An 11,227-nucleotide genomic window follows, 5' to 3' on the forward strand; every position below is an offset into this window, starting at 1 on the left:
AAGAAAGAAAGAAAGAAAGAAAGAAAGAAAGAAAGAAAGAAAGAAAGAAAGAAAGAAAGAAAAGAGACATCCAAATTAGAAAGGAAGGAGTAAAATGGCATCTATTTGCAGATGACATGATATAATATACAGAAGATCCTAAAGATTTCACCAAAAAAACCTGTTAGAATAAATTAAGTGAAGTTGCAGGATACAAAATCAATATCCAAAAGCAGTTGCATTTTTATACATTAACAATGAGTTATCAGAAATAGAAATTAGCAAAACAACTCCATTTATAGTTGCCTGAAAAGAACAAAATACCTATGAATAAATTTTACGAAGGAGGTAAAAGTCCTGTATACTGAAAACTATAAGATGTTGATAAAAGAAATTGAAGAAGCCACAAATAAATGGAAAGATTTACTATATTCATGAATTGGAAGGATTAATATTGTTAAAATGTCTATTACTACACAAAGCAATCCATAGATTTAATGCAACTTCTATCAAAATTTCAATGGCAATTTTCACAGAAACAAAACTAATTATCTTAAATTTATATGGAACCATAAAAGATCTTGAATAGCCAAGACAATCTTGAGAAAGAACAAAGCTAGAGGCATCACACTTCCTGATTTCAAACTATAACTCAAAGCTATAGTAATCAGTACACTACAGGTAAGACATACACATATAAATCAAAGAAACAGAATAGAGACCCCAGGAATAAATCCATACATACATGGTCAGTTAATTTGTAACAAAGTAGCTAAGAATATATACTGGGAAAAGATAGTCTCTTGAATAAGTGGTATTGGGAAAATCGAACAAGCCATATGCAAAACTGGACGCTTATCTTACACCATCCACAAAAATAAACTCAAAATGGATTAAAGAATGAACATAAGACCTAAAATCACAAAGTTTCTGGAAGAAAACACTGGGAGTAAGATCCTTGACATCGGTTTTAGCAATGATTTTTTTAAATTTGATTTTAAAAAGGCAATAAAAACAAGAATAAACAAGTAGGAGTACATCAGGCTAAAAAAGCATCTTTGCAGCAAAGAAAATTATCAACAAAATGAAAAGGCACCCTTTTCAAATGGGAGAAAACATTTGCAAATCATATGTCTGGCAAGAAGTTAATACCTAAAATACATATAATGAACTCATAACTAGCATAAAAATCTGAATAAAATTGGGGATGGGAACTAGACATTTTCCAAAGAAGATATACAAATAACCAACAGACACATGAGAAGATGCTCAATATCACTAAATCATCAGGGAAATGCATATCAAAATCACAATGAGCTATCATCTCACACATGATAACATGGTGTTATCAAAAAGACAAGACATAACAAATGTTTTCAAGGGTGTAAAGAAAAGGAGCCCTTGTTCACTATTGGTGAGAATATAAATTGCTACAAACAGTAGAAAACAGTATGGAGGCTCATCAAAAAGTTAAAAATAGAACTACTATATAATTCAGCAATTCCACCTCCTGAAGAAAATAAAATCACTGTCTCAAAAAGATAGCTGCACCCCCATGTTCACTGTAGTATTAAAATAGCCAAGACATGGAAACAGCCTAAGTGTTCATTGATGGATGAATGATAAAGAAATACTACATATACACACACATACACATGATGGAATACTATTTAGTCATAAAAATTCATGCCATTTGTGATTACGTGGATAGACCTTGAGGGCATTGTGCTAAATAAAATAAGTCAGACAGAAAAATATAAATACTGTATGATTTCATTTATATGTGGAATCTAAAAAAAAACAACCCACAAAAAAGAACTTGTAGAATCAGAAAACAGATTGATGGATACCAGGTGGTGGGGATGGTGGAAATGAATAGAGTTGGTCAAAGGTACAGGCTTCTAGTTGTAAGATAAATATGTTCTGACATACAGTATATATATATATATATATATATATATATATATATATAGTTCTGATATATATTATATATACATATATATACAGTATATATACATATATACAGTATATATACATATATATACAGTATATACATATATACTGTATATATATGTATATATACATATATATGTTCTGATATACAGTATATATATAGTATACATCATGTTGATTATATTTAATAATACTGTATTGTATATTTGAAAGTTGCCAACAAAGTAAATCTTAAAAGTTCTTATCACAAGAAAACATTTTTGTATTTATGTGAGGTGATAGATGTTAGCTAAACTTTTTATGGTGCTCATTTTGCAACATATAGATATATCAGATCATTATCTGGTACATCTGAAACTAATATAATGTTATGGGTTAATTATATTTCAATAAAACTGAAAAAAAGGATTAGAGAAATGGAAGGGGAGCTGGTAAATACAGGAAACAAAAATTAGAATTGTTTACAAAAATGAACTTCTTTTTTAAATTTAATTTAATTTAAATTTCAGTATAGTTAGCATACAGTGTTATATTTAGTTTCAGGTGTACAATATAGTGATTCAACAATTCCAAACATCACTCAGTGCTCATCATGACAAGTGAACTCCTTAAACCCCATCACCTACTTTACCCATCCCCCCACCCACTTCCCTTCTGGTAACCGTCAGTTTGTTCTCTGTAATAAAGAGTCCACATCATGGTTTGTTTCTCCCTTTCTTTTATTTTTCTTTGCTTATTTGTTTTGTTTCTTAGATTCTGCAGATGACTGAAATCATATGGTATTTATCTTTCCCTGACTTATTTCACTTAGCATTATACACTCTAGCTCTACCCATGTCATTTCAAATGGCAAGATTTCATTCCAATTATTGCTGAATAAAACTATAGTAAGATCTCCTCACACCTGTCAAAATGGCTAAAATCAAAAACACAAGAAACAAGTGTTGGCAAGGATGTGGAGGAAAATGAACTCCCTTGCACTGTTGGTGGGAATGCAAACTGGTGCAGCCATTCTGGAATGGAAGTATGGAGGTGCCTCAAAAAGTTAAAAATAGAACATAGGGGAATGGAAGGACAAATAAGATAAAAAGAGAGACAGAGACATACCAGGAGAGACTCTTAAATACAGAGAACAAACTGAGGGTTGCAGGAGGGGTGGGAGGATGGGCTAAATGGGTAATGGGCATTAAGTAGGGCACTTGTTGGAATGAGCACTGGGTGTTACATGTAAGTGATGAATCACTAAATTCCACTCCTGAAACCATTATTATGCTATATGTTAAATAACGTGGATTTAAATTTTAAAACAATTTAGGTCTCAAATAAATTTATTTGCTCTTATAAAAAAAATAAAACTACCGTATGATCCACTAATCACACTGCTGGGTATTTACCCCCAAAATATTAAAAAAAAAAAAACTAATTCAACAGGATACATATACCCTTATGTTTATAGCAGCATTATTTACAATAGCTAAATGATGGAAGCAGCCCAACTGTCCATCAATAAATAAATGGATAAAGAAGATGTGCCATATATATACAATAGAATATTATTCAGCCACAAAAATGAAGTTCTTGATATATTTTTCCATTTACACAAAACACCACAGTACAGCCAAAGATGTTCTGAAGAAATCTTGGGAAAAGAGAAAACAAACCTATAAAGATTAAGTTTTTATAGCATTGGGAGGGGCACCTGGGTGGCTTAGTCGATTAAGTGTCTGACTTGATTTTGTTCTTTGTGAAAGTGCCTCAGAATAAACTCAACTGCTATGATACAAATATATTTGCAAGTTTGTGGAAATGGAAAAGGTCTCAGAAAATATCCTAGCAAACATCAGAAATCTATCATACAATTGCACTTTTTAAACATAAGGTAAGTGTCTTATCCCACTTTGTAAATAGTTTCTAGCAATAAAAAGTCACGTAGAAGTGTCAGACTGTGTGGCATATGCCCTAATGCACCCAATAATTCAAAAGTTTGTCTGTCTGCCTTTCTTTCTTTTGCCTCTGATTTCCAGAGTTACCACATTAAAAGATATAAATGTTCAGTTTTCAAAAATCAAAAAATCATAAGGCACACAAAAACAAAAATTCCAGGGAAGTCTGACTCATTCAAAGGTACAAATGATTGACAGAAATGATTACTGAGAAAGACCAAATGAGAGACTTACTAGACAAAGACTTTTTTAAAAAGTTCTTATTTAAATTCGTTAGTTAACATATAATGTAATATTAGTTTCAGGTGTAGAATTTAGTGATTCAATACTTACATACCACACCCAGTGCTCATCACAACAAGTGTCCTCCTTAATACCCATCACCCATTTAACCCATCCCCCTGCTCACCTCCTCTCCAGCAACCCTCAGTTTGCTCTTCATAGTTAAGAGTCTGTTTCCTGGTTTGCCTCTCTTTTTTTCTCTCATGTTCATCTGTTTTGTTTCTTAAATTCCAAACATGAGTGAAATCATATGGTCTTTATCTTTCTCTGATTTATTTGCTTAACATAATATTCCTTTTGCTTGATAGCTACAATAGTATATTTTATTTTATTTTTTCTTCAGGTATAGAATTTAGTGATTCATCACTTACATACAATACGCAGTACTGATCTCAACAAGTGCCCTTTGTAATACCCATCACCCAATTAATGCATCCGCCCACCCACCTCCCATCCAGCAACCCTCAGTTTTTTCTCTGTAGTTAAGAGTCTGTATTATGGTTTGCCTCTCTTTTTTTTCTGCCTACATTCATCTGTTTTGTTTCTTAAATTCCACATATGAACGAAATCATATATTTGTCTTTCCTGACTGACTTATTTCGCTTAGCATAACACTCTAACTCCATCTACTTCATTGCAAATCCCAAGATGTCATTCTCTTTTATGGCTGAGTAATATTCCATTACACACACATACACACACACACACACACACACACACACACACACGCGTGTGTGTATGTGTGCGTGTGTATGCCACATGTTCTTTATTCATTCATCAGTGAGTGGATATTTGCGTTCTTTCCATAATTTGGCTATTGTGATATGCTGCTACAAACATCAGAGTGCATGTATCACTTTGAATCAGTATTTTTGTATCCTTTTGGTAAATATCTACTACTGCAATTGCTGGATCGTAGGGTAGTTCTATTTTTAACATTTTGAGGAACCTCTGTACTGTTTTCCAGACTGGTTACAACAGTTCCCATCAACAGTGTAAGAAGGTTCCCCCTTTTCCTCATCTTCGCCAATATCTGTAATTCCCATGTTGTTAAGTTTAGCCATTTTGACAGGTGTGAGGTGATATCTCATTTCCCTGATGATGAATAATGTTGAGCATCTTTTCATGTATCTGGTGGCCATCTGTATGTCTTCTTTGGAAAAATGCCTATTTGTGTCTTCTGCCCATTTTTAACTGGATTATTTTTGGGGGGTGTTCATTTTTATAAGTTCTTTATATATTTTGGGGACTAACCCTTTGTCAATTATGTCACTTGCAAATATCTTCTTTCATTTTGAAGGTTGCTTTTTAGTTTTGTTGATTGTTTCCTTTGCTGTGCAGAAGACTTTTATTTTGATGAGGTTGCAATTGTTCATTTTTGCTTTTGTTTCCCTTGCCTCCACTGGTGTGTCTAGTAAGAAGTAGCTATGGTCAATGTTCAAGAAGTTACTGCCTGTGTTCTCCTCTAGTATTTTGATGGTTTCCTGTCTCACATTTATGTATTTCATCCATTTAAAATTTGTTTTTGTGTATGGTATAAGAAAGTGGTCCAGGTTCATTCTTCTACATGTTGCTATCCAGTTTTTCCAGCACCATTTGTTGATAAAATGGTCTTTTTTCTACTGGATATTTTTTCCTGCTTTTTTGAAGACTAATTGACCATATGGATTTGGGTCCATTTCTGGGTTTTCTATTCCGTTCCATTGACCTATGTGTCTGTTTTGGTGCCAGTACCATATTGTTTTGATCACTACAATTTTGTAATGTAACTTAAAGTCTGAAATTGTGATGACTCCAGCTTTGCCTTTTCTTTTTCAATATTGCTTTGGAATTTGTGGTCTTTTGTGTTTCCATACAAATTATAAGATTATTTGTTTTAGCTCTGTGAAAAATGGTGGTATTGTGATAGGGATTGCATTAAATGTGTAGATTGCTATGAGTAGTATGGCATTTTAACAATATTTGTTCTTGAGATCCATGAGCATGAAAAGTTTTTCCATTTCTTTGTGTCATCTTCAATTTCTTTCATCACTGTTTTATAGTTTTCAGAGTACAGATCTTTTACCTCTTTGGTTAGGTTTATTCCTATGTATCTTATGGTTTTGATAAGTGTAAATGGAATCAATTGCTTGATTTCTCTTTCTGCTCTTCATTATTGGTGTATAGTAACACAAGAAATTTCTGCATGTTGATTTTGTATCCTGCGACTTTGCTGAATTTGTGTATCTGTTCTAACAATATTTCATTGGAGTTCTTTGGTTTTTCTCTATAAAGTATCATGTTATCTGCAAATAGTGAATGAAAGTTTGACTTCTTCCTTGCTGGTTTGGATGCCTTTTTGTTTTCTTTTTCTTGTGTGATTGCTGCATCTAGGACTTTCAGTACTCTGTTAAATAACAGTGCTGAGAGTGGACACCCTGTCTTATTCCTGACTATAGAGGAGAAGCTCTCATTTCCCCCCCCCCCTTTGAGTATATTAGTGTGGAGTTTTCATACATAAACTTTATTATGTTGAGATTTATTTCCTCTAAACCTACTTCGTTGAGAGTTTTTCTCATGAGTGGAAGTTATACTTTGTCAAGTATACTTTGTCAAGTGCTTTTTCTGCATCAATTGAGTGGATCATATGATTCTTACAATTTCTTTTTTTTTTAATTTTTTTTCAACGTTTATTTATTTTTGGGACAGAGAGAGACAGAGCATGAACGGGGGAGGGGCAGAGAGAGAGGGAGACACAGAATCCGAAACAGGCTCCAGGCTCTGAGCCATCAGCCCAGAGCCTGACGCGGGGCTCGAACTCCCGGACCGCGAGATCGTGACCTGACTGAAGTCGGACGCTTAACCGACTGCACCACCCAGGCGCCCCTTATCATTTCTTTTTTTAATGTGATGTATGATGTTGATTGATTTCAGAATATTGAACCACCCTTGCAGCCCAGGAATAAATCCGACTCTATTGTTTTGAATGAAACTTTTAATTTACTGTTAGATATAATTTATTAGTATTTTATTGAAAATTCTTGCATCCATGTTCATCAGGGATATTGGCCTATAGTTCTCTTTTTTAGTGGAGTCTTTGCCTGGTTTTCATATCAGGGTAATGTTGGCCTCATAGAACACATTTGAAAGTCTCCTTTCCATTTCTATTTTTTTTGGATAGTTTGAGAAGAATAGATATTATCTCTTCTTTAAATATTTGGTAAAATATACATGTGAAGCCTTCTGGCACTGTATTTTGTTTTTTAGGAGACTTTTGTTTGCTGATTCAATTTCTTTGCTTGTCATTTCTATCTTCAAGTTTTCTATTTCTCCCTGTTTCAGTTTTGGTAGTTTATATGTTTCTAGGAATTTATCCATTTCTTCCTGGGTTGTCCAATTTGTTGGCAATATATTTTTTTCATAACATTGTTATAACAGTATTTCTGTGATGCTGGTTGTTATTTCCCATTTCTCATTTGTGATTTTTATATATTTGGGTCCTTTCTCTTTTGTTTTTGATAAGCCTGGCTAGAGTTTCATCAGTTTTGTGACTTTTTTTTCCCAAAGAATCAGCTCCCCTTCACTGGCCTGTTCTTTGTTTGTTGTTGTTTGTTTGTCTGTTTCCATATCATTTATTTCTGCTCTAAACTTTATTAATTCCCATTTTCTGCTGGTTTTAGACTTTATTTGTTGTTCCTTTTCTATCTTCTTTAGGTTTAAGATTAGGTTGTTGATTTGATATTTTTATTGCTTCTTGAATATGTGTGGTGTGATCTCAATCTTTTTGTACTTGTTAAGGACTTTGTGACCTAGTATGTAATCTATTCTAGAGGATGACCCATGTGCACTTGAAAAGAATATGTATTCTCTCACTTTAAGATGAAATGTTATGAATATATCTGTTAGGTCCATCTGGCCCAGTGTGTAATTAAAGCCATTGTTTCCTTGTTGATTTTCTCCTTGGATGATCTATCGACATAAGTGGGGTGTGAAAGTCCCATACTATTACTATATTATTATCAACATGTTCCTTTATGACTGTTATTAATTGTTTTATATATTTGGGTTCTCCCATTTGGGGTACATAAATATTTATAATTGTTAGATCTTCTTGTTTTATAGTTCCCTTTACTATGATACAGTGCCCTTCTTCATCTCTTGCAGATTTTTCCCACTCAGCATGTTGAACATATCATGTATATCTGGCTTGCCAAGTTTCTGTGAAGAGATCTGCAGCTAGCCTTGTGCATCCTCCCTTGTAATTTAGGGACTTCTTTTGTCTTGATGCTTTTATGATTTTTTCTTTATTATTGTATTTTGCCACTTTAAATACAATATGTCTTGGTGGTGGCCTGCTTTTGTTATATCCAGTTTTTTTAATGTTTATTTATTTTTGACAGAGAAAGAGAGAGACAGAGACAGAGACAGAGCATAAGCAGGGGAGAGGCAGAGAGAGAGGGAGACACAGAATCCAAAGCAGGCTCCAGGCTCTGAGCTGTCAGCACAGAGCCCAACGCAGGGCTCGAACTCACAGACCACAAGATCATGTCGGATGCTCAATTGACTGAGCAACCCAGGCACCCCTCCTGTCAGTTTTGAATCTCAGTTATTTCATTTTTCATTTCTGGCTGACTTTTTAAGCTATTTTATCACTTGATGTGGGTCTTCCTGATGTCTTCCATGCCTTTCTCAAGACCAGTGAGTATCCTTATGATTGTTGCTTTAAATTATCCATTGGGTATAATATTTATATCTGTTTCTCTTAAATCTCTGGCCATGAACTTTTCTTGTTCTTTCTTTTGGGATGAAGTCCTCTGTCTTGGCATTTTATCTAGAGTTCTCTCTTCTTATGCGTGTTAGGAAATCTTGTTATGTTTCCTACTCCTGAGAGTAATGGCTTCATGAAGAAGAGATCATATAACGTCAGGGAGTATCACTTGTTGTGTGTGTGTGCACTCTGCTGCTATGTTTTGGCTGTTCTGTCCCTCAGGTCAGTCATCTGCAGAGGCTCTCTTTGCCTGCATTGGGTAGTCTTGGAGATGTCCAGAGTGCGACAAGTTTTTACTAGATATGCTCTGGTATGCTTGTTAAAAGAGGCCTAATGTTACTTCCACAAGAACTGAAGCCTTGTAGAACTCTATGGTCAGTAGATATGGTGTATTTGGGATTTTTAGCTGGTCTTCTTGGGAAGGGGCCCACTGTGCTAGTCATTAGGCACACTTACTCAGGAAAGTCAGCACTAGTGGAGTTCAAGGGGAAGGACTCAGCCTAAGTAAGTTAGGAAGCCAGTATTGGCACTATTTACTGAGGTTGGTTTATGATGAACGGTGGGAGAGGGAAATGGTGTCAGCCAGCTCCTTTGTCCGCAGAGGGTCTCTGTGCTTGCTGCTCTCAGAGAAACACACTCAGAAGAGCGAATAATTTCCCCTCCTGTGTCCCAGGCATTTTTCAGATAACTGTTTTCATGTTGTCTGTCTTCCAGTTCCTTGACTGCCTGGAGTACAGTGCACTTTGGCCTTATACCAGTTATGCCTGCTGGATTTTAAGAATCGAGACTTTAGGGACATGCTGTGGCAGGGTCCTGAGCTGGTCTTCTGGGGGAGGGTGTCGCCATGCTGGTGTGGATGCAGGTTTGACCCAGAAGGGCAGTCATGCCAGAGCACAGAGGCATGAGATTTGGAGCAAAGTAGGCTAAACAGCCAGTGTCTGGGTTAGTCACCCTCAGCAGGTCTCTGCATCTATGCAGAGATGGGGGTGGGGGGAAGAAATGCTGCTGACCAGCTCTTTTGTCTGGGAGACCTGTCTTACAAACACCATCTCTCACAGATGTGCTCCAAGAAGATTGAACAGTTTCTCCCCATGCTACTTAGATGGTCCTCAGATTGCTCTGTCTACCATGGGGTTACTTGCCTGCTTTCTCTCCAGGAGTAGGGAAGTGCCCTCAGGTCTGTATCCCAACCAAGCCTGCTGACCTCTAAGACTCCAGTGTTTGAGCTCCTATGGTTGCAAAAACAAAAATAAGCCTCTCTTGTTTACACAGTCAATAGTTTTGGGGAAGTGTTCTCCTTGTGTGTATCCCTATGCACTCCACTCTCTCTTGTATTTCCCTGGGACTAGGGATCCCTGCCTTCTGCAGCACTCACAATCCATTTCTCTGCAAGTTGTGTCTCCACATTCCCTATCTTCCTCAATGTGGTGTCTTCTCTCCCCCTAGTTGTGCAGTTTGTTCTGGTTAGTCACCCTCAGCAGGTCTCTGCACCTATGCAGAGGTGGTGGGGAGAGGTCAAGTCTTCAGGTCAATTTCTTGAGTATTCAGAATGATTGATAGTTATCTAACTATGTTTGAGGGACAAGGCAAGCCTAAGGTCCTCCTAGTATGCCTCCATCTTAGCTCTAGACCAAGACTTTAAAACAGTCTCCTTAAAGATACTGAAAGAGCAAAGGAACACATGGACAAAGGCAGAAAAACGATGTGTGTGCAAAATAGAAATATCGATGATAAAGGCATGGAAAACATAAAAGGACCAAAATTTAATTCTGAATTTGAAAAGTACAAATGAAATGAAAAATACATTAAGCAATTTAGAAACAGATTTTTTTTGTGGGACGCCTGGGCGGCTCGGTCAGTTAAATGTCTGTCTCTTGGTTTTGGCTCAGGTCATGATCTCATGGTTTGTGAGATTGAGCCCTGATTTGGGCCCTGTGATGACAGTATGGAGCCTGCTTGGGATTCCATCTTTCCCTCTCTCTCTGCCCCTCCCCAGCTTGCTGTCTCTCTCTCTCAAAAATAAATAGTTTAAAAAAAAGTAAAAAAAAAAAAATTTTGGCAGGACGATGAAGTAATAGGAGTACTTGAAGAAAGAACAATTGAAATGATCAAGTCTGAGGCACAAAAAATTTTTAAAAAGATTAAAGAAAAAAAATACAGCTTTGATGACTAGGGGATATCATCAAGAAGATCCACATAAGCATTTTAGGAGTCCCTAAAGGTGGAGAGAGAGAATGAAACAGAGAGATATTTGAAAAAATAATGGCTAAAAACTTCCCAAATTTGAAGCATGCTATAAATCTAGAAATCCAAGAGGCCCAAC

Source organism: Herpailurus yagouaroundi, unplaced genomic scaffold (genome assembly GCF_014898765.1).
Source record: "Herpailurus yagouaroundi ecotype Mexico unplaced genomic scaffold, PumYag 250, whole genome shotgun sequence".
NCBI classification, from domain to species: domain Eukaryota; kingdom Metazoa; phylum Chordata; class Mammalia; order Carnivora; family Felidae; genus Herpailurus; species Herpailurus yagouaroundi.